The 22,233-nt window shown below is 30.9% G+C and overlaps 1 protein-coding gene across 2 annotated transcripts in view; it reads left to right on the forward strand.

Moving 5' to 3' along the window:
• The window catches only part of LOC101893779 (uncharacterized), a 149,249-nt gene that overhangs the window by 61,016 nt on the left and 66,000 nt on the right, over positions 1 to 22,233 (forward strand). The window contains exon 2 of one of the 2 annotated variants that reach the window (XM_059132143.1): positions 7,081 to 7,132. The exons of the other annotated variant lie outside the window; for it this stretch is intronic. The gene's annotated coding sequence lies outside the window, so the exon portion shown is untranslated. The remainder of the gene's footprint in view (positions 1 to 7,080; positions 7,133 to 22,233) is intronic. 2 annotated transcript variants of the gene reach the window in all.

A 22,233-nucleotide genomic window follows, 5' to 3' on the forward strand; every position in this document is an offset into this window, starting at 1 on the left:
CATTCCAAAAATTGTTTGCATTCAAATTTCAGGTATCATAACATTGGTTATAATTGGGTTATCTTCAAGGAACTACATTATTTGAAAAGAGCAACATCGACTCTTCAAAAAAGTAAATCAATAATGCCAATGTGGCAAAAAAATTCTAGAAAAATCGCCAAAATTAACACCGAACGCAAAATTTGCAAAAATGGCAATTTCTCTTTTATCATGTTCCGGAGTTCGTAACATTGAATATAATCGTTGGATTTTTGAGAAGTTGATTGCTGTTGAAAGGGGAATACTTCTTAATGATATATTTAAAATAATTAAGAGTAATATCAATGTAGCTGATTAAAAAACGTCAAAATAACAAAATAATGAAAAATTGCATTGCATTGTAATTTTTAGGTAACCATCTTTACAAGGCCATAGCTTTGAATATTGCTAATTAATTTTGAAGAAAATACATTATCTGACAAGGGCAATACCTGGCCTTTAAATATAGAATAAAATATGTAAAGGAAGCTGCTTAAGAACCCAAGATATCGGCAACTCTCTTCTGGAACTTTGAATGTTCAATATCTCGAATTTTCTTTGCGTTCATACCTCAAGAGCCCTAAATTTTAACATACCTGGGCGATCATCGGGAAAATGCACGATTTGAAAATAGAAACATCGATCTCTCAAAAATGGTAAACAGTAATGCTAATGTATCTGCATAAATTCCCAAAAAATCGCCAAAATTAACACAAAACGCAAAATATGCAAAAATACCAATTTCTCTTTTACCATGTTCCGGAGTTCGTAGTATTCAATATAATCATTGGATTTTTATGAAGTTGATTGATATTGAAAGGGGAAGACTTCTAAATAATATATTTAAAATAATGAAGAGTAATTTCAATTTAGCTGAATAAAAGCGTCAAAATAACCAAATAACGCAAAATTGTCACTACACGTCATTTTCTTAGGTTAACGTCTCTCAAAGGCCCTAACTTTGAAATTTGATAATGAATTTTGAAGTAAAGATATTATCTGATAAGAAGAACAACCAACTTTCAAATCTGGTTTAATTTTTTTTTTTTAAATTAATTAATTAACTTTAAATGCAAATATGTTAAATTTCCTTTACAGTTCTAAATGATTTGTGATAGCTGAAAGAAAAAGTAAAATTTATTAATTTATTGTCTGACTCATTTCATATTCCAAAGGCTAGACTTTGTACCCACAACTTGTTCTTCGCAACAGCGTCTGGATAAAACCTCCTTTCCTTGCCACATTTCATTCAGAAAGGGTATTGATTTTTATTGCCTCTTATTCCTTCCTCACGTTTGAATGTCTGTCTTAGGTTTCCGTAATGCGTTTTGTCTGGTTCCTTAGAACTGTGCAAAGAAATCTTTTCTTAGCGTGGCTTAAATTACATTTCCATTCCATCCTTGTCCCCTTCCTTGGCTGGGGAGAAAAACAAAACGTAAGGCTTCGCGTTAAACCTTCCCAACTACCTTGTTCTTCGTCTTCTGGCTGTAGGATTTTTTTTTATTCCACAAGAAGACTAATAACTTCCGCTTTTGGTTTGCCATGTTTTGTCGCCACCACAAAACGACGTTGGCCAAGAGTTGGAGACCGCCATATGGGTGGAAGTCTTACAAGAGATATTGGTCTGATAGAGGTAGTCAATCCATGGACGCTAGGCTGTGGCAGACAAACCAACCGCCAGACGAACGAACATTTAAAAAAGTGATATATTTGTTTTATGGCTCTAGACAATAACAAGAAACAAAACAAAAAGCCCACTACTTTTGCTCAAAACTCAATTGGCATACAAATTAGCAAAATGTTGGAAAGTGCGCCGGCCTGAGAGAATAACAACAACAACAAAATAAAGCAATAAAAAAATTACAAGAAATAAATGCCAAAGCTAAACGAGAACAGAAACCATGATTAACCCATTAGCGAAAAATGCCAAAGTTGGTAATATTTGATTGCCTTCTTTGCGTAAAGAGCAAAATATTGAAAACATATGGCGATTTTTAAAAAGGAAACATTGAATCTTTCAGAAAATTGTCCAAAGATTTAAGTTTGGCCAACCAGACACCCAAGATATGGCCAAAGCTTTGGAAGAACTCAAAATGTTCAATTCTTGGAATTTTCTCTGCAATCATATTTCAGGGGGCATAACTTTGAAAATGACAAAGCTAACTTAAAAATGTTACATGATTTTGAAAGAGGAATATTCAGCCTTTAGAAGGATATATGTAATGTCAATATATCTGCGGAAATAATAGAGATATCGCCACACTTTCACAAGAACACAAAATTTACAATTTGTATCTTTTTCTTTGCAACGACAGTTTTTGGTGCATAACTTTTCATGTCAGCGAACGAGTTGAGAGAAATGACATGATTATGAAAGATGAGAGCTCTCTCCTTAAAATCGCTATAAGCATTGACAATATGACCCTTCAAATATAAGATATATCGCCACATTTTCATAAGAACTCAAAATTGGGAATTTTTGTATTTTTCTTTGCAACGACCGTTTTTGGTCCATAACTTTTGATATCAGCGAACAAATTGAAATATGTTACATATTTTTGAAAGGAAATAAGCCCCCCTTTTAAAATTATATGAGGAATGACAATGTACTCCTTCAAATACCAGAGATATCGGCCGATTTTCATAAGAACTCAAAATTTACAATTTTTGCCTTTTTCTTTGCAACGACCGTTTTTGGTCCATAACTTTTGATATCAGCGATCAAATTGAAATAAGTTACATGATTTTGAAAGAATGTAAGTCCCCCTCTCAAGACGATGTAAATTATGACAATGTGGCCATTCAAATACCAGAGATATCGGCCGATTTTCATAAGAACTCAAAATTGGGAATTTTTGTCTTTTTCTTTGCAACGACCGTTTTTGGTCCATAACTTTTGATATCAGCAAACAAATTGAAATATCTTACATATTTTTGAAAGAAAATAAGCCCCTCTTTCAAGACGATATAAATAATGACAATGTGGCCGTTCAAATATCAGAGATATCGGCGCATTTTCACAAGAACTCTAAACAATGACAATTTAAAAAAGTTGGTATATTTTAGGTAATCGTATTTATGTGGCCATAACTTTATAATCCCTTGGTAAATTTCGAAAAATAGACATTATCTGAGAAGGAAAAGATCTCGCCTTCAATTCTGGTATAAAATATACGCATGTAGTTGCTCAAACACCAAAGATATCTCCTATTAATCGCGGGAAATATAAATGATCAACATTCGAAAAATTGTTTGTATTCATATTTCAGGAAGCACAACATTGGTTGTTATTGGGTTATATCCATGGAAATGGATGTATTTAAAAGAGAAACATTGATTCCTTTAAAATGGTAAACAGTAATACTAATGTAGCTGAATAAATTGTAGAAAAAACGCCAAAATTAACACAAATCGCAAAATTTGCAAAAATGCACAGATTTCTTTTTATTATGTTCTGGAGTTCGTAACACCCAATAGAACCGTTGGATTTTTAAGAAGTTGATAGATTTTGAAAGGGGAAAGACTCCTTAATGAAATATTTGAAATAATTTACAGTAACATCAATGTAGCCAATTAAAAGCGTCAAAATAACAAAATAACGCAAAATTGTAATAGTTTTGCATTATTTTGGGTGAAGGTCTCTCAGAGACCATAACTTAAAAATTTGATGATGAATTTTAAAGGGAGGACATTATCTGGTGGGAGAAACATCTGGCCTTTAAATCTAGTATCAAATATGTGAATGTAGATGCTTAAATTCCCACGATATCGTCAAATCTCTTCAGCAACTCTTAGTGTATAATATTTCGAATTTGGTTTGTGTTCATATTTCAGGAGTCATAACTTTTGACATATATAAGAGATCATGTAGGAGATGCATGATTTCTAAAGAGGAAGGTCGGTTCTTCAAAAACTGAAAACAGTGATGCCAAAACAGCTAACAAAATACCAGAAAAACCGCCAAAATAGCCAAAAACGCAAAAATTTCAAAAATTACCAGTTTCTTTTCAATCATGTTCCGAAGTTCGTAATACCCGATATAATCGTTGGATTTTAAGGATGTTGAATGATTCTGAAAGGGGAAGGACTTCTTTAAGATATATTTTAAAATGTAAGGGGTAATATCAAAGTAGCTGATTAAAAGCATCAAAATAACCAGATAACGCAAAATTGCCAATATATAGTATTTTTTAGGGAAACGTCTCTCAAAGGCCATAACTTTGAGATTTAATAATGAATTTTAAAGAAAAGATATTATCTGATACGGGCAAGACCTGGTCTTCAAATCTGGTATAAAATATGATAGGGAGGCTGCTTAAGTACCCAAGATATCGCCAACTTTTTTCAGGAACTCTCATTTTTCCATATTTCGAATTGGGTTTGCGTTTTTATTTCAGGAGCCATAACTTTGAAGATAATTAGGTTATCTTCGAGGAATTGCTTGACATAAATTAAGGAAGGTCGGTTCTTCAAAAATCGAGAACAGTAATGCGAAAGTAGCGTTTTTAATACCAAAAATCGCCAAATTAAAACAAAAGCGCTAAATTTAAAAAATAAATGTTATTTATTACCTATCATGTTCCTGACTTCGTGCAGCCCAATATAATGGTTGGATATGAAAGAAGGCGAATGATTTTGAAAGCGGAAACCCTTTTTAACGAGATATGTAAGTATTGCCCCGCAAAATTCTTGTTCTGTTCGTTTCTCACTTCTTTAAGTGATAATGAAAGAAAAAAATTGTGCGGGTTCCCGCATATTTTTTGTAATGTTTTTATCGTTTCTTCTTCTTTATTTTCTTTTGTGTTTTTTTTTTTTTTTTTTGTAATATTTCGTTTTGTAATTGCTATCAGGTAATATGCTCTACATGTCACCTACCTGGCTAATTGTGTGCGGAAGCCATTTAAGTGTTGACCGTTTGGGGCTAATTTGACGATAGCAAAGTTGAATAACACCATAATGGGACAGAACATGGGGTATTCAATGATAAAAACAAATTTAATGGTAATGAAGGAACATTTTTGGCAGGAAAAAATTCTCACGCTTGAAATTGCGGATTTTGAAAAAAATATTTGAATTTTTATGCGGAACTATGTAGTTCTCTAATTAATTTTTGTAGACAGTTTTGAGATTAAAAATTGGGATTTTTTTATATAATTTAAATAAATAAAATCCGAATTTTTGTTTTTAAAAATGCATGCATGCATTTTATAAAAATATTTTTGGGAGACATCAATAAACGTGGATTTTATAAAAATATTTTTTTGGGAGACATCTATGAACGTGGATTTTATAAAAATATTTTTTGGGAGACATCTATAGACGTGGATTTTTTAAAAATATTTTTTTGGGAGTCATCTATAAACGTGGATTTTTTAAAAATATTTTTTTGGGAGACATCCATAAACGTGGATTTTATAAAAATATTTTTTGGGAGACATCTATGAACGTGGATTTTATAAAAATATTTTTGGGAGACATCCATAAACGTGGATTATATAAAAAAAATTTTTTGGGAGACATCCATAAACGTGGATTTTATAAAAATATTTTTTGGGAGACATCTATAGACGTGGATTTTTTAAAAATATGTTTTTGGGAGTCATCTATAAACGTGGATTTTATAAAAAAAATTTTTTGGGAGTCATCTATAAACGTGGATTTTATAAAAATATTTTTTGGGAGACATCTATGAACGTGGATTTTATAAAAATATTTTTTGGGAGACATCTATAAACGTGGATTTTATAAAAATATTTTTTTGGGAGACATCTATAAACGTGGATTTTATAAAAGTATTTTTTGGGAGACATCCATAAACGTGGATTTTATAAAAATATTTTTTTGGGAGTCATCTATTAACGTGGATTTTACAAAATATTTTTTTGGGAGTCACCTATAAACGTGAATTTTATAAAAATATTTTTTGGGAGTCATCTATACACGTGGATTTTATAAAAATATTTTTTTGGGAGATATCTATAAACGTGGATTTTTTAAAAATATTTTTTTTGGGAGTCATCTATAAACGTGGATTTTATAAAAATATTTTATTGGGAGACATCTATGAACGTGGATTTTTTAAAAATATTTTTTTTTTGGGAGTCATCTATAAACGTGGATTTTATAAAAATATTTTTTTGGGAGACATCTATGAACGTGGATTTTTTAAAAATATTTTTTTGGGAGTCATCTATAAACGTGGATTTTATTAAAATATTTTTTTGGGAGACATCTATGAACGTGGATTTTTTAAAAATATTTTTTTGGGAGTCATCTATAAACGTGGATTTTTTAAAAATATTTTTTTGGGAGTCATCTATAAACGTGGATTTTATAAAAATATTTTATTGGGAGACATCTATGAACGTGGATTTTTTAAAAATATTTTTTTTTGGGAGTCATCTATAAACGTGGATTTTATAAAAATATTTTTTTGGGAGACATCTATAGACGTGGATTTTATAAAAATATTTTTTTGGGAGACATCTATAAACGTGGATTTTATTAAAATATTTTTGGAATTTGAATTATTTTTTTTTTTATTTTTTTTTAAGTCTGACTAAAAATATTTTTTTGGGAGACATCTATAAACGTGGATTTTATAAAAATATTTTTTTGGGAGACATCTATGAGCGTGGATTTTACAAAAATATTTTTTTGGGAGACATCTATTAACGTGGATTTTATAAAAATATTTTTTGGAAGACATCTATAAACGTGGATTTTATAAAAGTATTTTTTGGGAGACATCCATAAACGTGGATTTTATAAAAATATTTTTTTGGGAGTCATCTATTAACGTGGATTTTACAAAATATTTTTTTGGGAGTCACCTATAAACGTGAATTTTATAAAAATATTTTTTGGGAGTCATCTATACACGTGGATTTTATAAAAATATTTTTTTGGGAGATATCTATAAACGTGGATTTTTTAAAAATATTTTTTTTGGGAGTCATCTACAAACGTGGATTTTATAAAATATTTTTGGAATTTGAATTATTTTTTTTTTTTTTTGAGTCTGACTAAATTTTCCATTCCTCCTCTCTTCTCTCCTTCCAGAATCAAGGAATAAAACTTTGCCGTTTACATCGTAAAGATTTAAATATTAAAAGTAAGTTGGAAAAATTCGGAAATTATTCCAATTTCTGGTAACAAAAACAATAACACAATTTTAAGTGTTCTTCTGAATCATCCTCATCATCGTCAAGAGGATGATTCGAAGAAGACCTAAGCTAAAGAAAAAACAAGCCGCACAACGTCAACACATTGCCACAATCTTTGTTGATTTTGTGGCTTGTTTATGGCCGATACTTATCAGCTGGGTTCTGCCTACCTTACCCGACCCTACCCTACCCTGTCTTGCCTCAAAATTGTGTTTAGTTGGCCATAAACTGCCACCATTATTGACTCTCTCATAATGATGAGCTGCGGCTGCATTTTGACTTTAATTATTTGTTCCAAAGATCCGACAATGTTGTTGACTTTTAATCACATGTTTGGGAATCGTTTCTTTCTTGCTTTTTCTCCTCCTCCCAGTCATTTAGTTTATGGCAGATCTTTGTGAAGACGTTGTTATGACATTCCGTCTTTTTTGTTTCTTCGACTTACTCACAACTTTCTTTGGTAAATGACATTTTTAAGAATCAGAAAGTACCGACACATTACAGCGAGAGTACCATATTTTCTTGATTAGTTTCTGAGCCCCCCTACCTCCGATGATCAATTTCTTCTTCAACTTCATTTGCGGTGCGACATAAACTTTCTAAATAAATATTTATAAAAAAAAAACATCCACAACATACAATGCAATTGCATTAAAGAGACCAGATACCACCGCCAGATACATGGATGAGAGATTTAGAAGAATCTCAGAGTAGAAGAAGAATAATAAAACAATAAACAATTGAACCAACGAACAAACAACAGCGGCGGCATAATGAATAAATGCATTTCAAATATGAGAAAACATTTTTTGTTTTCTTTTGAAAAAAATCGGTGAAAATTCAGACACGAGAAAATTCAATGACATGTTTTTTTGTTTCGGACGGGGGGACAGGGTAAACATAGAAAGCAGGATGTTGGTAAGAAAATTCCATCAAAGTTAGTTTTTTAAAAAAATCATAAAGAGATGTTCAGCCAATCAACTTCAAACTCCCAGTTCCCCGGTAATCATATTCAGGAGGGCATAACATACAAAGAAATATGTGGATCTTTACAAAATAAGCTGCTTAATAGAAGCGGAACACCTACTCTTTAATACGGCAAAATTTTAAAAATGCAGCTCAACAAATACCGGAGTTATAGAAACATTAACACAATACTCAAAATATTGGAAAATCTGATATTTTTCAGTCATCAGATTCTTGGAGCCATAACTTTAAAAATAATTAAAAATTCTAAAGAAATTATCCACTCTTCTAGGAGAGGGATGTCTGCCCTTTCAAAAAACACAAGCATTGTGAATATAACGCCTTAAACACCAGAATTATAGGCCATTTTGTACAACGACGTAAAGTTTTTAAAAATTTGAAAATTTTGCGCACATGCTTTCCTGTTGCCATAACTTTTAATTTTCGAAATGGACTTGATTAAGATAGATAGGATTTTGAAAGTACACTTTCTACCCTTTTAAAATATACAAGCATTGTCAATATCGCTCATGAACTATCAGAGTTATAGGTCATTTTGTAGAACAACGGAATATTTTTAAGAAATTGGAAAATCTCGCGCACATGCTTTCCTATTGCCATAACTTTTTAATTTTAAAAGGGAATTGATTAAGACAGATAAGATTTTGAAAAAGCACTATCTGCCCTTTTAAAATATATAAGCATTTTTAACATAACTCATTAAATACTAGAGTTATATGCCATTTTGGTCAAAGACGTAATTTTTCAAAATTTCTAAAATTTTGTGCGCAAAATTCTTGTTGCCATAACTTGTAAACTCCAAGAAGGACTTGATTAACACAAAGAGGATTTTGAAAGTGGATTATTTGCCCTTTTAAAATATATAAGCATTGTTAACGTCACTCTTCAAATACCAGAGATATGGACCATTTTGTACAACGACGCAAATTTTGTAAAATTTCCAAAATTTAGCGCACAGACCTTCTTGTTGCCATAACTTATAAACTCCAAAAGGGACTTGATTAACACAATTAGGATTTTGAATGTGGAATACCTACCCTTTTAAAATATACAAATATTTTTAACATCACTCATAAAATACCAGAGTTATAGGCCATTTTGTTCAACGACGCAAAGTTTTCCAACTTCCATAAATTTTGCGCATAGACATTTTAGTTGCCATAGCTTTTAAATTACAAGAGGGACTTGATTAGGACATACAGGATGTTGAAAGTGAAATATATGTCCTTTTAAAATATATAAGCATTGTGAATGTCACTCTTCAAATACCCGAGATATGGGCCATTTTGTACATCGACGCAAAGTTTTCCAACTTTCTTTAATTTTGCGGAATAACATTACAGTTTTCATAACTTTTTAATTATAAAATGGGCTTGCTTATAGCAGATTGTATTTCGAAAAAGCGATTCCTGCTCGGTCTAAATATACAAAAATATATAATATAACTGATCAAATACTAGAGTTATCGCCATTTTTGTTCAATGACACAAAGTTCTCAAATGCAGTTAAATTTTGAGCAAACGCATTCTAGTGGCCATAACTTTTAAGTTATGAGAGAGTTCTGAGAAAGATAATTATAAATTTGCAAAAGGAACTTCAGCTCTTTATAAATATAAATAGGTGTCAATATAACTGACCAAATACCCGAGTTATCGTCATTTTTTTTCAATGACGCATAGTTTTACAATTTAGTTACATTTTGAGCACACACATTCTAATGGCCATAACTTTTAAAATTCAAGGGTAATATGATAAAAAGAGACTTGGCTTTAAAAGAGGAATGTCTGGCCTTCACTAATTGATATAAATTTTCAGTATAACTGCTGAAATGCCAGAGATATAGCAAAAATTATATAAGGAACGCAAATGTTTATAATTTTGTTAATTTTTTTTTGCGTAGGCCTTCTAGTGTCTATAACTTTTAAAATACCAAAGAGACGTAATAGAAAAGTTTATGATTTTGAAAGTGGATCGTCTACCCTCTAAAAATAAATAAGAATTGTTAATGTAGTTTATCAAGTTACAGAGATATATGGGAATTTATAGGAAGACCGAGGTTTTCTAAAAATAGTTACATTTTATATCTTTGTTTTCTAGTGGCCATAACTTCGACATTACAAGAGGGGCATGATAAATATAGATTTGGATGTGAAAGAGCAACGCCTGGCCTTTACAAATATATCAGAATGCTTTATATAACTGACCAGATACCCGAGATATCGCTATTTTCGTTCAATAACACAAAGTTTTTAAATATGGTTAGATTTTGCGCACAGGCATTCTGGTGGCCATAACTTTTAAAATTCTCCAGGGATTTGATAAATACAGGTTGGTTTTTAAAAGACGAATGTCTGGTCTTCACTAATTTATATAAATTTTCAGTGTAACTGCTGAAATACCAGAGATATAGCAAAAATTATAGAAGTGCGCAAATGTTTAAAAATTTTCTAGTTTTTTGCGTAGGACTTCTAGTATCTATAACTTTTAAAATACCAAAGCCACGTAATGGAAGAGTTTAGGATTTTGAAAGTGGATCGTCTACCCTCTAAAAATATGTAAAAATTTTTAATATAACTTACAGAGATATAAGTATCAACTTACAGAGATATAAGTAAATTTACACGAAGACCGAAAATTTTTCAAAATAGTTTCATTTAATGTCTTTGTTTTCTAGTGGCCATTACTTCGAAACTACAGAAGGGAAATGATAAAAACAGATTTGGATTTGAAAGAGGAACGCGTGGCCTTCACAAGTATATCATAACTATCAGTATAACTGATAAAATACCCGAGTTATTGTCATTTTTATTCAATGACACAAATTTTTTAAATATGGTTAGGTTTTGCGCAAAGGCATTCTGGTGGCCATAACTTTTAAAATTCTCCAGGAATTTGATAAAAACAGGTTGGTCTTTAAAAGAGGAATGTCTGACCTTCTCTAATTTATGTAAATTTTAAGTGTAGCTGCTGAAATACTAGAGATATCGCACAAATTATATAAGAACGTAAATGTTTAAAATTTTGTTAATTTTTTTGCGTTGGCCTTCTTGTATCTATAACTTTTAAAATACCAAGTCCACTATTGGAAGAGTTTAGGATTTTGAAAGTGGATCGTCTACCCTCTAAAAATATGTAAAAATTTTTAATATAACTTATCAACTTACAGAGATATATGTAAATATACACTAAGACCTAAAATTTTAAAAATAGTTTCATTTTATTTCTTTGTTTTCTAGTGGCCATAACTTTTAAAATTCAAGGGAAATTTGATAAAAACAGATTAGGCTTTGAAGAAGCAATGTCTGGCTTTTACTAATTTATATAAATTTTCAGTGTTACTGCTGAAATACTAGAGATATCGCACAAATTATATAAGAACGCAAATATTTAAAATTTTGTTAATTTTTTTGCGTTGGCCTTCTTGTATCTATAACTTTTAAAATACCAAACGCACCTGATTGAAACGTTTATGATTTTGAAAGTGGATCGTCTACCCTCTAAAAATATGTAAAAATTTTTAATATAACTTATCAACTTACAGAGATATAAGTAAATTTATACGAAGACGGAAAATTTTTTAAAATCTATTATTTTCAAGGCATGGTTTTTCTAGTGGCCATAACGTTTAAATTGTTAAGAGAACCTTATAACTATGGGGTTCTATTTTGAAAGAGCAACGTCTCTTCTTTTGTAATATATAAGTATTTCTGATATATCTCGCAAAATATCAGAGATATGGCCAAATTTATAGAAATTGTCTTAAGATAGGTTTCTTTACATCCCAAAGTATCAACACCGAAAGCTTAAATGCCATGCCTCAATTTTCAATATTTTTTTTTTTTTTTTTCACTTTTAAAAAATAAGCTCCCCCAACTTTATTTCTTCTTCAACCTTTTGCCTTAAAGTTGTTGCAACAACAACAACAAAAACCGCAATATTTTGCAAATATTGGTATATGAATATCGTTTTTTTTTCACAACATTATCCGTAAGTGTTAATGTTCATGGGTACGTGATGCCAGCTCCAATGGCTTGGCTGCCAGCCTGCCATATCTCTTAGGTTTGTGGCTGGTGTTGTTGGAGCTTAGCTGGCTGGCCGCTGTTAAACTTTTACCATGACTCTGTGGATTCCACTCAAAAATCCAACAACATTATAAAGTGATTTTCTGTAGGGTAATTCATTAAATCAAATGACCTTTGCGAGAAAATAATAACTTACCACTCGACACTAAGGCTGCTGCTGCCACTACTCGGCCGACGTAATGAAAGTGAAATAAATGGTGATTATCAGCAGCAGCAACAACATCCAAAATCATGGAAGTTTAAATACAAATTTAAATGTGAACATTAAAATGTGAGTAAGAGAAGGGTAGAGGTGAGGGGTGGGCAGGGGGGTACCTTAATCATATATCTGCCTCCAAAACGTGGAAGATGATTTTTTCGTTTTTTTTTATTTATTTTTTTTTTTTTGCTTTGTTTTCCCAAAGAAAGTTACCTAGATCCATTATTGTATATTTTTGTTGCTGTTGTTGTAAAATTGTTTAAATGAAAAGTAAAAGTTTTATTTTCTTGGCCATAAAACTATTGTTATGAAATGTCAGAGAAATGATGTGGCTTCTTTTAGTTGAGTAAGGTAATTTAATTATTTTTTTTTAATTTTTTTTTTTTTTTGAGATTTATTTGGTTCCTGAAAAACTAATTTTTAATTCAAAAATGAAAAAAAAAACAATTGAGACATGGTTTCCTTTCAATTACAAGACAATTAACTTAGAATTTTTGTCTTATCAATTGATTGACTTTTAATTTGAAAAAAAAAGCCACAAGAATTGATAAAAAAAAATTGTATGGGTGTTTCCATTGTGAATTCCGTTAAAATTTTTAAAAATATCAGAAACCTTAAATTTCATTATCACAAGAACTCATATCCCCCCTCACCATCCTGCCGTAACAACTGCCTCTTTATCATTACTGAATTAATGTTTCAGTTTTGCACGAGATTCTAAAAAACGGCAGTTATTATAACTAACCTGATAAGCTCAGAAGAAAAAAATGTAAAATATTAAAAATAAAATGTTTTTGCCCCCAAAGAATGTGAAATATGAGCCAACACATCGGAGCGGCCTCACAAAAAAAAACTAGCTGCAAAAAACAAATATGAATAACTACCACTGTATGGCTCATTGCCTAGGTACAAATGGTGTTTGCTGTAAGACTTAAATTAAAAAAAATATTTACAAAACCTGAAAACATTTGCAATTTTTCCCAAGTTTTAACGACGTTCTTATCTCAGCAAAAAAAAAAAACAATATGTATGCAAAGAATGTTGATTAAGAAAATGCTGTTTTGACATTGACATTCAGTTCAGTTCAGAATTATTAACAGAGAACTTGAACTAATTACACGAAAGAAAAAATAACAGAGACGTGTGTAATATGGCAAAAGTTTATGGGGTTTTTGATTGGAAACTATTATTGTTACAGTTATCTTGTGGTTGAGTACCCATAACGAAATTTGATGGGGAATATTTTTTTCATTGACACCATTGCTCCTGGAGGGAGTTTTGGGGGTCAAATGGGCTCCTTCTTGGACTAACCTCCTAAAAACAGAGATACAAATTTTTTCCTTTAAGTATCCAATTTTTTTTTTAAATTACGTCACTATATGTTTAAATAACGGATTTTCTTTGTTCCGGGACCCATAATGAAATTCAATATAGAATAATTTTTCCATTGACACCAAACTTCTGCAAAGAAGTCTTCTTGGAGAAATTGGCACCAGTTCAAAAAAGTCTGAATTAAAAATATTAAAAAAGGGTTATTTTTGGTAGCCAAAATGTAACTTAATTTTTTTTACATATGGGTTTTATATACCGGTTTGTTGTGTTTGGAGACCTATAGTAGAATTTAATGGAAAACATATTTTCCATTGATACCAAACCTCCCTGAGGGAGTTTTGGGGGTCAAATGAACCCTTTCTCAAACTAATTCCCTGAAACCAACAATAACTATTTCTGCCTTTAGTACACAAACCGTTACTGGTATTATGTTGTTATATATTGAAATAACGGAATTTCTTTGTTCCGAAACCCATAGTGAAATTTGATGTAGAATAAGTTTTCCATTGACACCAAACTCCTACAGTGGAGTTTTCTGGGAGAAATTTGCATAAGTTCAAGAAAAGTCGAAATTAAAAAAAAATTAAAAAATTGGTTATTTTTTTGTTATTACATTGTAACTTAATTTTTTTTACATATGAGTTATACATACCGTTTTGTTGTGCTTGGAGACCTATAGTAGAATTTAATGGAGAATATGTTCTCCATTAACACCAACCCTCTAGAAGGGAGTTTTGGGGGTTAAATGGCCTTCTTCTTGAACTAACCTCTTAAAAACAGAGATACATTTTTTTCCTTTAAGTATTGAAATCGTTTCAAATATTATGTTGCTATATATTCAAATAACGGATTCTCTTTGTTCCGAGACCTACAGTGAAATTTGATGTAGAATAAGTTTTCCATTGACACCAAACTCCTACAGTGGAGTTTTCTGGGAGAAATTGGTAGAAGTTCAAAATCATACGAAATTAGACATGTAAAAATTGATTATCTTGTATAACCAAAATATAATTTAACTTTTTTTAAATTTGGATTATTTATACCGTATTTTTGTGTTTGGAGACCTATAGTAGAATTTGATGGAGAATATTTTTCTCATTGACACCAATCCTCTTGAATGGAGTTTTGGAGGTCAAATACTACCTTTCTCGAACTTATGCCCTAAAGTCATACAAAAATATTTATCTTTTAAATACTAAAATTGCTACCCACATTTTTCTGATATACATTAAATTTACCGATTTCTTTTGTTCCGAGACCTATAATGAAATTCGATGTAGAATAAAATTTCCATTGACACCAAACTTCTACAAAGAAGTCTTCTTGGAGAAATTGGCACCAGTTCAAAAAAGTCTGAATTAAAAATATTCAAAAAGGGTTATTTTTGGTAGTTACAATGTAACTTAATTTTTTTTACATATGGGTTATATATACGGGTTTGTTGTGTTTGGACACCTTTAGTAGAATTTGATGGAGAATATATTTTCCATTGACACCAATCCTATTGGAGGGAGTTTTGGGGGTCAAATGCATCTTGATTCAAATTAATTCCACGAAAATAAAAATATAGTTTCTTCTTTGGGTAACCAAATGTCTACCCTTATTTTTTCGATATACATTAAATTTACCGATTTCTGTTGTTCCGAAATCCATAGTGAAATTCGATGTAGAATAAGTTTCCCATTGACACCAAACACCTACAGCGGAGTCTTCTCGAAGAAATTGGCATAAGTTCAAGAAAAGTAGAAATTAAAAAATTGGTTATTTTTTTGTTATCACATTTTAACTTAATTTTTTTACATATGGGTTATACATAGCGTTTTGTTGTGTTTGGAGACCTATAGTAGAATTTGATGGGGAATATATTTTCCATTGACACCAATCCTATTGGAGGGAGTTTTGGGGGTCAAATGGCCGCCTTCTTGGACTAACCCCCTAAAAACAGAGATACAAATTTTTTCTTTAAGTATCCAAAATTTTTTCTGATATTACGTCACTATATATTTAAATAACGGATTTTCTTTGTTCTGGGACCCATAATGAAATTCGACATAGAACAATTTTTCCAATGACACCAAAGTCCTACAATAAAGTTTTCTGGAAGAAATTGGCATCAATTCAAAAAGGTACAAATTAGGCATGTAAAAATTGCTAATATTGTATAACCAAAATATAATTTAACTTTTTTTAAATATGGATTATTTATACCGTATTTTTGTGTTTGGAGACCTATAGTAGAATTTGATGGAGAATATATTTTCCATTGACACCAACCCTCTTGGAGGGAGTTTTGGAGGCCAAATGCTACCTTTCTCGAACTAATGCCCTAAAGTCAAACACATATATTTCTCCTTTAAATAATACCATACTACCCACATTTTTTTGATATACATTAAATTGACCTATACGTTTTGTTCTGGAACCCATAGTGAAATTCGATGCAGAATAATTTTTCCATTGACACAAAATTTCTACAATAGAGTCTTCATAGAGAAATTGGCACCACTTGAAAAAGGATGAAATAAAAAACTGTAAATTTTTTTTTTTTAAATATTTTTTATATCCAACATTGTAACCCACATTTTTTTAATATCGGTTATATATACCGTTATTTTGTGTTTGGAGACCTATAGTAGAATGCGATGAAGAATATTTTTTCCATTGACACCATTTTTCCAAGGTGGAGTTTTGGTGGTCAAACACCCCTTGAATCAAATTAACTTTATGCAAATAAAGAGAGAAGTTTCTCCGTTGGGTAGCCAAGTTGCTGCCAATATTTTCTTGCTATATATTATTCTACCCGATTTTCCATGTTCCGCAACCCATAATGAAATTCGATCTAGAATAATTTTTCCATTGACACCAATTACCTATGATGAAGACCTGTGGGAGAAATTGGTATCATTTCAAAAAATGATGATATTTGAAATTTTTTAAATTGATTATTTTTTATGCCCACATTGTAACCTATATTTTTGGAATATGGATTAAATCTATCACGTTTCTCACTTGAGCGACCCATGGTGAAATTTAACGAGGAACATTTCTTTCATTAACATCTTCCCCTCCAGATGAAGTTTTAGGGGTTCAAACGACCTCTTTTCAGAAATAACTTCTTAAAAACACCGCTAATGTTCCCCTTTTTAAATACTCAAATTATCCGACATATTTCGTTGCTATATATATTGTTCTTATCGATTTTCTTTGTTCCGAGACCCTTAGTGAATTTCGATGAAGAATAACATTTTCATTGTCACCGAACACCTATGATGAAGTCCTGTGGGAGAACTTAGTGTCATTTCAAAAAAGAACGAAATTTGCGATTTTTTGAAATTGATTATTTTTTATAACCACATTGTAACCTATATTTTTGGAATATGGGTTATATCTATTGAGTTTCTCATTTCGGTGACCCATAGTGGAACATTTCTTTCATTAACATCTTCCCCTCCAGATGTAGTTTTAGGGGGTCAAATGACCTCTTTTCAGAAATAACTCCTTAAAACAGCGCATATGTTACCTCTTTGAAATACTTACATTGTTAGCCATATTTCGTTGCGAAATATTATTCTTTTCAATTTTCTTTGTTCCGAGACCCTTAGTGAATTTCGATGAAGAATAACATTTTCATTGGTACCAAACACTTATGATGAAGACCTGTGGGAGAAATCGGTGTCATTTCAAAAATTGGTCAAATTTGCAATTTTTTGAAATTGATTATTTTTTATACCCACATTGTAACCCAGATTTTTGGAAAATGGATAAAATCTATTGAGATTCTGATTTCGGAGACCCCTAATGAAATTCGATGAGGAATATTTCTTTCATTGACATCTTGTACAATAGATGAAGTTTTATGGGGTCAAACAACCTCTTTTAAGAAATAACTCCTTAAAAACAGCGCAAATGTTACACTCATTAAATACCTAAATTGTCCGCCATATTTCGTTGCTATATATTATTCTTATCGATTTTCTTTGTTCAGGAACCCCTAATGAAATTCGATCTAGAATAATTTTTCCATTGACACCAATCGCCTATGATGAAGTTCTGTGGGAGAAATATGTGTCATTTCAAAAATTGACCAAATTTGCAATTTTTTAAATTGATCATTTTTTATATCCAAATTGTAACCCATATTTTTTGGATATGGGTTATATCTACAGATTTCTTGTGTGTAGCGACATATAGCGGAATTTGATGAGGAACATTTTTTCCATTGACATTATCCCTATTAAATGGATTTTTGGGGCTCAAATGGGCCTCGTTTTCCGAACTTACAGCTTGAAAACAAGATATTATTATTTTGAAATATATTATCGAAATATTTTCATTTCTTATTTAAAATTTTCAGGACCCCCCTTTCAAATTTGCATATTTAATTGAAAATTATTTGTATGTCTGGAGTTGTGTATTTTTTTTTTTTTTTTTTTTTTTTTTGTATTTCATGTTGTGGTATATTTTTTTAACAATTGTCCATGTTTTTCAAAATTGATTACTCACATTTGTTTTGCATAATTTTTTTTTTCTCACAATACTATTGAGTTGGCCATATCGGTTTACTGGTGAGTCATATTCTGCTTTTGCAATTTTTTGCTGTTGCTTGCTGTTCCAATTCTGCATGTTTTGAACCACTTTCAGCCTTTTGTCAATTCTCCCAGGTGCCTGGTTGCAATTGAATGCTGGCTTAGAAAGAAACATTTGTTATTGAGCCAGAAGGGGGGCAATGACCAAAAATGGTGTTGTGAATCAATACCGATCCGATCCAAAGGCTTTTTGTAAATGTTTGTGAATGTTTACGCACAAACCTTACTGGAATATGTACTAAAAATAACGAATCAACGACGAAAAAATCGCATTTGGGACAATGGCCAAAAGTAAAAAAAAAAAATCAACAACAATTGTTTGAGTCGATATTTTTATATGGTGATTGTTATTAGGTCTCCCGACAAGAGGATTAACACAATTCCATCTGGGACGAAAAAAAAAACGAACAAAAGTCATATCATGTTTCCGAACCAAACCAAAAAAAGAACAACTCATCAAAACAAAGGGGAAAATAACCTGGAACACACGTGTGACTTAATTTTTATGTCTCCGAGACAATAAAATAAAAATCAATTTCCCATCAATTTAATTTCGTATCGAATTGACTTCTGGCTAATTACAATTTATTTTTATTGCCCCAACCCGTCATCATCAGATAAATGAAAATTTGTTATACCGGAAATATATAAGTGGCCCCAATATTTCCTTTTCTCAGACACATGACATTCGGCAGGCCTACTTAAGAAATTCCAAATGTACACCGAAAATAACCGGCAAAAAATTCCTTAAATTATTTGCCACAAAAAAAATTCCATTCGATTTCAATTCCACAAAACATGGCTCATGAATCTTGGCAAGAAATAATAACAAAAAAAAATACCAAGCGTTGCAAATTCCTGAGCCTAAAAATAAACGCAAAAGTTGAAAAAAAATTTCGTTTTTTTTTTTTTTGGAAACTGAAAACTGCATGCAATCGATATCAATGAAATAAAAATATACAATTTGTAGAAGAATTCAGGCAAACCGAAATAAATTAAAACCCAAAACAGAGAAACCAAAAAAAAAAAAACTCGAAAAAAATACATTTTCTTGCAAAACCACATTTTTTTAACCTCACGATGCATTGGAGGTCTTCTTCTTCCTATTTTTTATTTTTGTCAAGAAAATCAAAATAAAAACTACTTTTAAGCCCAGAGTCAAAACTGCCTTAGAAGTTAAGACCTCGAAACAGGGCTGGCAATAAAATGTCAAATTTGAAAGAATTATGTTTGAAAAAAAATTCCCCATATCTCATATGTTACCAAAGCTATATAATTTTTTTTGATAGAAATTTTAGGAAAATATAATCCTCTTTCAAAATCGAGGTTGCTTAAAAATTCCTTAAAAATTAAAAAAAGTTATGGATCAAACAATTACATAACTTAAAAAATATTTGAAATCTAAAAACTTTACTTTTCACATCATTTTACCGATATCTTTCAAATTTACTTAGTTAGCTACCCAAATTTTGTATTCAGTTTAGAACTATCATACTCATCTTTCAAAAAAATTCAATTAAAATAAAAACCAACTAATATCCCGCAATGTATTTCCCCTCGAAGAGGATCACTGAAAAAATTGTAAATTCTAAAAACAAAAAGTCATCTTTAAAATATTCCCATAACTCCAGTATCGTGCAAGGTAATTTTTTAGTTTTGAGAACATTTAAAGGTTTCACCCTCCTCTTTCCAAGATGCTTTCATTTGGCAAAATCGAACAACAACTTTAAATTTTATGGTCTTCGAAGTATCATTACGGCCAAAAAGTCACTATCAAGAAATTTCTGGCGCCCACTTATTTTGGTCCATATCTCTGATATTTCCTGAGAGAGTTAAACACTTCTCGAATTTATTTTGAAGACTTCACATTCCTCTTTCCAAATTGTTCCGGTTTTGTAAAATCATCCAAGTAATAAAAAAGTTATGGGTCCAATACTGTCGCACGCAACAAATAATTAAATTATGGTATTTCCTGGTGTTCTCATTATTTTGCCCATATCTTTGGTATTTCTACAGATAGCTTCTTGGTGTTAGTAATTCATTTAAAGAAGAGATCTCCCCCTTTCCAAATCTAGTACATTATTAGAGATACCTCAATAACTTTCAAAGTTATGGCCCCAAGAAAATGATAACCCAAAAAAAATCGAAAATGAAACTGCCAAAGGGCTGCAATATTTTTGCTCATATCTCGAGGACTACAAGAGATATATCTCTGTTATTTCCACCAAGTAAAGATATGATATTGCCCTTTCCAAGTCTAATTTATTCATGACATTTGGCCCATAACTTCAGAAGTTATGGGACCAACAATATCACACCCGGAAAAAATCATGAAATTGGAAAATTTTAAATATCTTTTAATTTTGCCCATATCTCTGTTATTTTCATAGATATCTTCTTAGTATCTATACTTCTTGTCAACTGTAGGTAATCCTCCTTCCAAAAACATGTAGTTGTTTTCAAATTGCATATTAGTTTTTAAAGTTATGGACTCTAGAAAGTTATTACCGAAAATAACCCAGAATGTAACTAAACAGCGTATTAGGATTTAATCCTCATATCTTCTGTACTATAAGAGATATATCTACATTATTTACGCCAACCAAGGATGGCATACTGAACTTCTAATAATTGCTTAATTTGATAAAATTTACCTATAACTTCCAAAATTATGCTTCCAACAATACAGTACCTTAAAAATTTATGAAATTGGAAAATTCTAAATATCTTTTGAATTTGCCCATATCTCTGTTATTTTCATGAATATCTCCTTTGTATTTGCACTCATTATCACCTGTAGGTTCTCCTACTCGCAGAAATATGCAGTTCTTTTAAAATCCCGCGGTTACTTTTAAAGTTATGATCTCAAGAATGTTTGTACTGAAAAAAAATTTGAATGTAACAAAAAAGTGTAACAGTATTTTTTCCTCATATCTTCTGTATTATTAGAGATATATCTACATTATTTACACCAATGAAGGACGACATATTGTCCTCTTAATAATTGTTTATTTTGGCAAAATTGATCCATAACTTAAAAAGTTATGGGTCCAACCATAAAGTAACTGAAGAAGTGATGAAATTGAAAAATCTTAAATATCTTGTAAGTTTGCCCATATCTCTGTTATTTGTGTAGTTATCCTCAATAGTATTTTTACTCATTGCAACTGTAGGTCTTCCTCTTTTTAGAAACATATAGGTTTTTCAAAATTAAACTATAATTTTTAATGTTATGGTTCTTTGAAGGTGATTACCGAAAAAAATTTAAAATCTAATATGCAAAGTGTCACGGTATATTTTGGTCATATCTCCAATGTTACGAAGGCTACATCATAGATATTTTCAGAATTTAGAGAACAGATGTTTTTCGTTCTAAATCTGTAATTTGAATAAAATTGATTTACAACTTCAAAAACTATGGTCGCAACAAAATATTTCCCAAAAAAAAAAATAAAGAATTTGTTACTTCGGGTACCTCGATATTTTTACCCATAACTCTGGTATTTTCAGAGACAGATTTTCAAAGTTATATTTTAGCTCAACGAGCTGATATTCCTTGCATCAAAAATTAAATTTCCTCAATATTCGAAATTGGGGAAGAGGGTAAGTAGGCCATAAATATATATGGGATTCACGTTTATTTATTTTGGTCGTTTTCGAATTGGCAACCGGATTCCTAGGTAATACTTAATTTTAGGCCAACAATGTTAATGAAAAAAATAATCTCCACCAAATTCCACTAGGGGTCGCCCCTAACAGTAAAGTGGTAATTACAATATTTCCCATCAAAATATGGGTTAAAATTTGGGGGAAACCTCCCGAATCGAAATTTCCTTAAAAAAAAATTCTCTACAGAGTCGTGC

This window comes from Musca domestica, unplaced genomic scaffold (assembly GCF_030504385.1).
Source record: "Musca domestica strain aabys unplaced genomic scaffold, Musca_domestica.polishedcontigs.V.1.1 110, whole genome shotgun sequence".
Classification (NCBI taxonomy): domain Eukaryota; kingdom Metazoa; phylum Arthropoda; class Insecta; order Diptera; family Muscidae; genus Musca; species Musca domestica.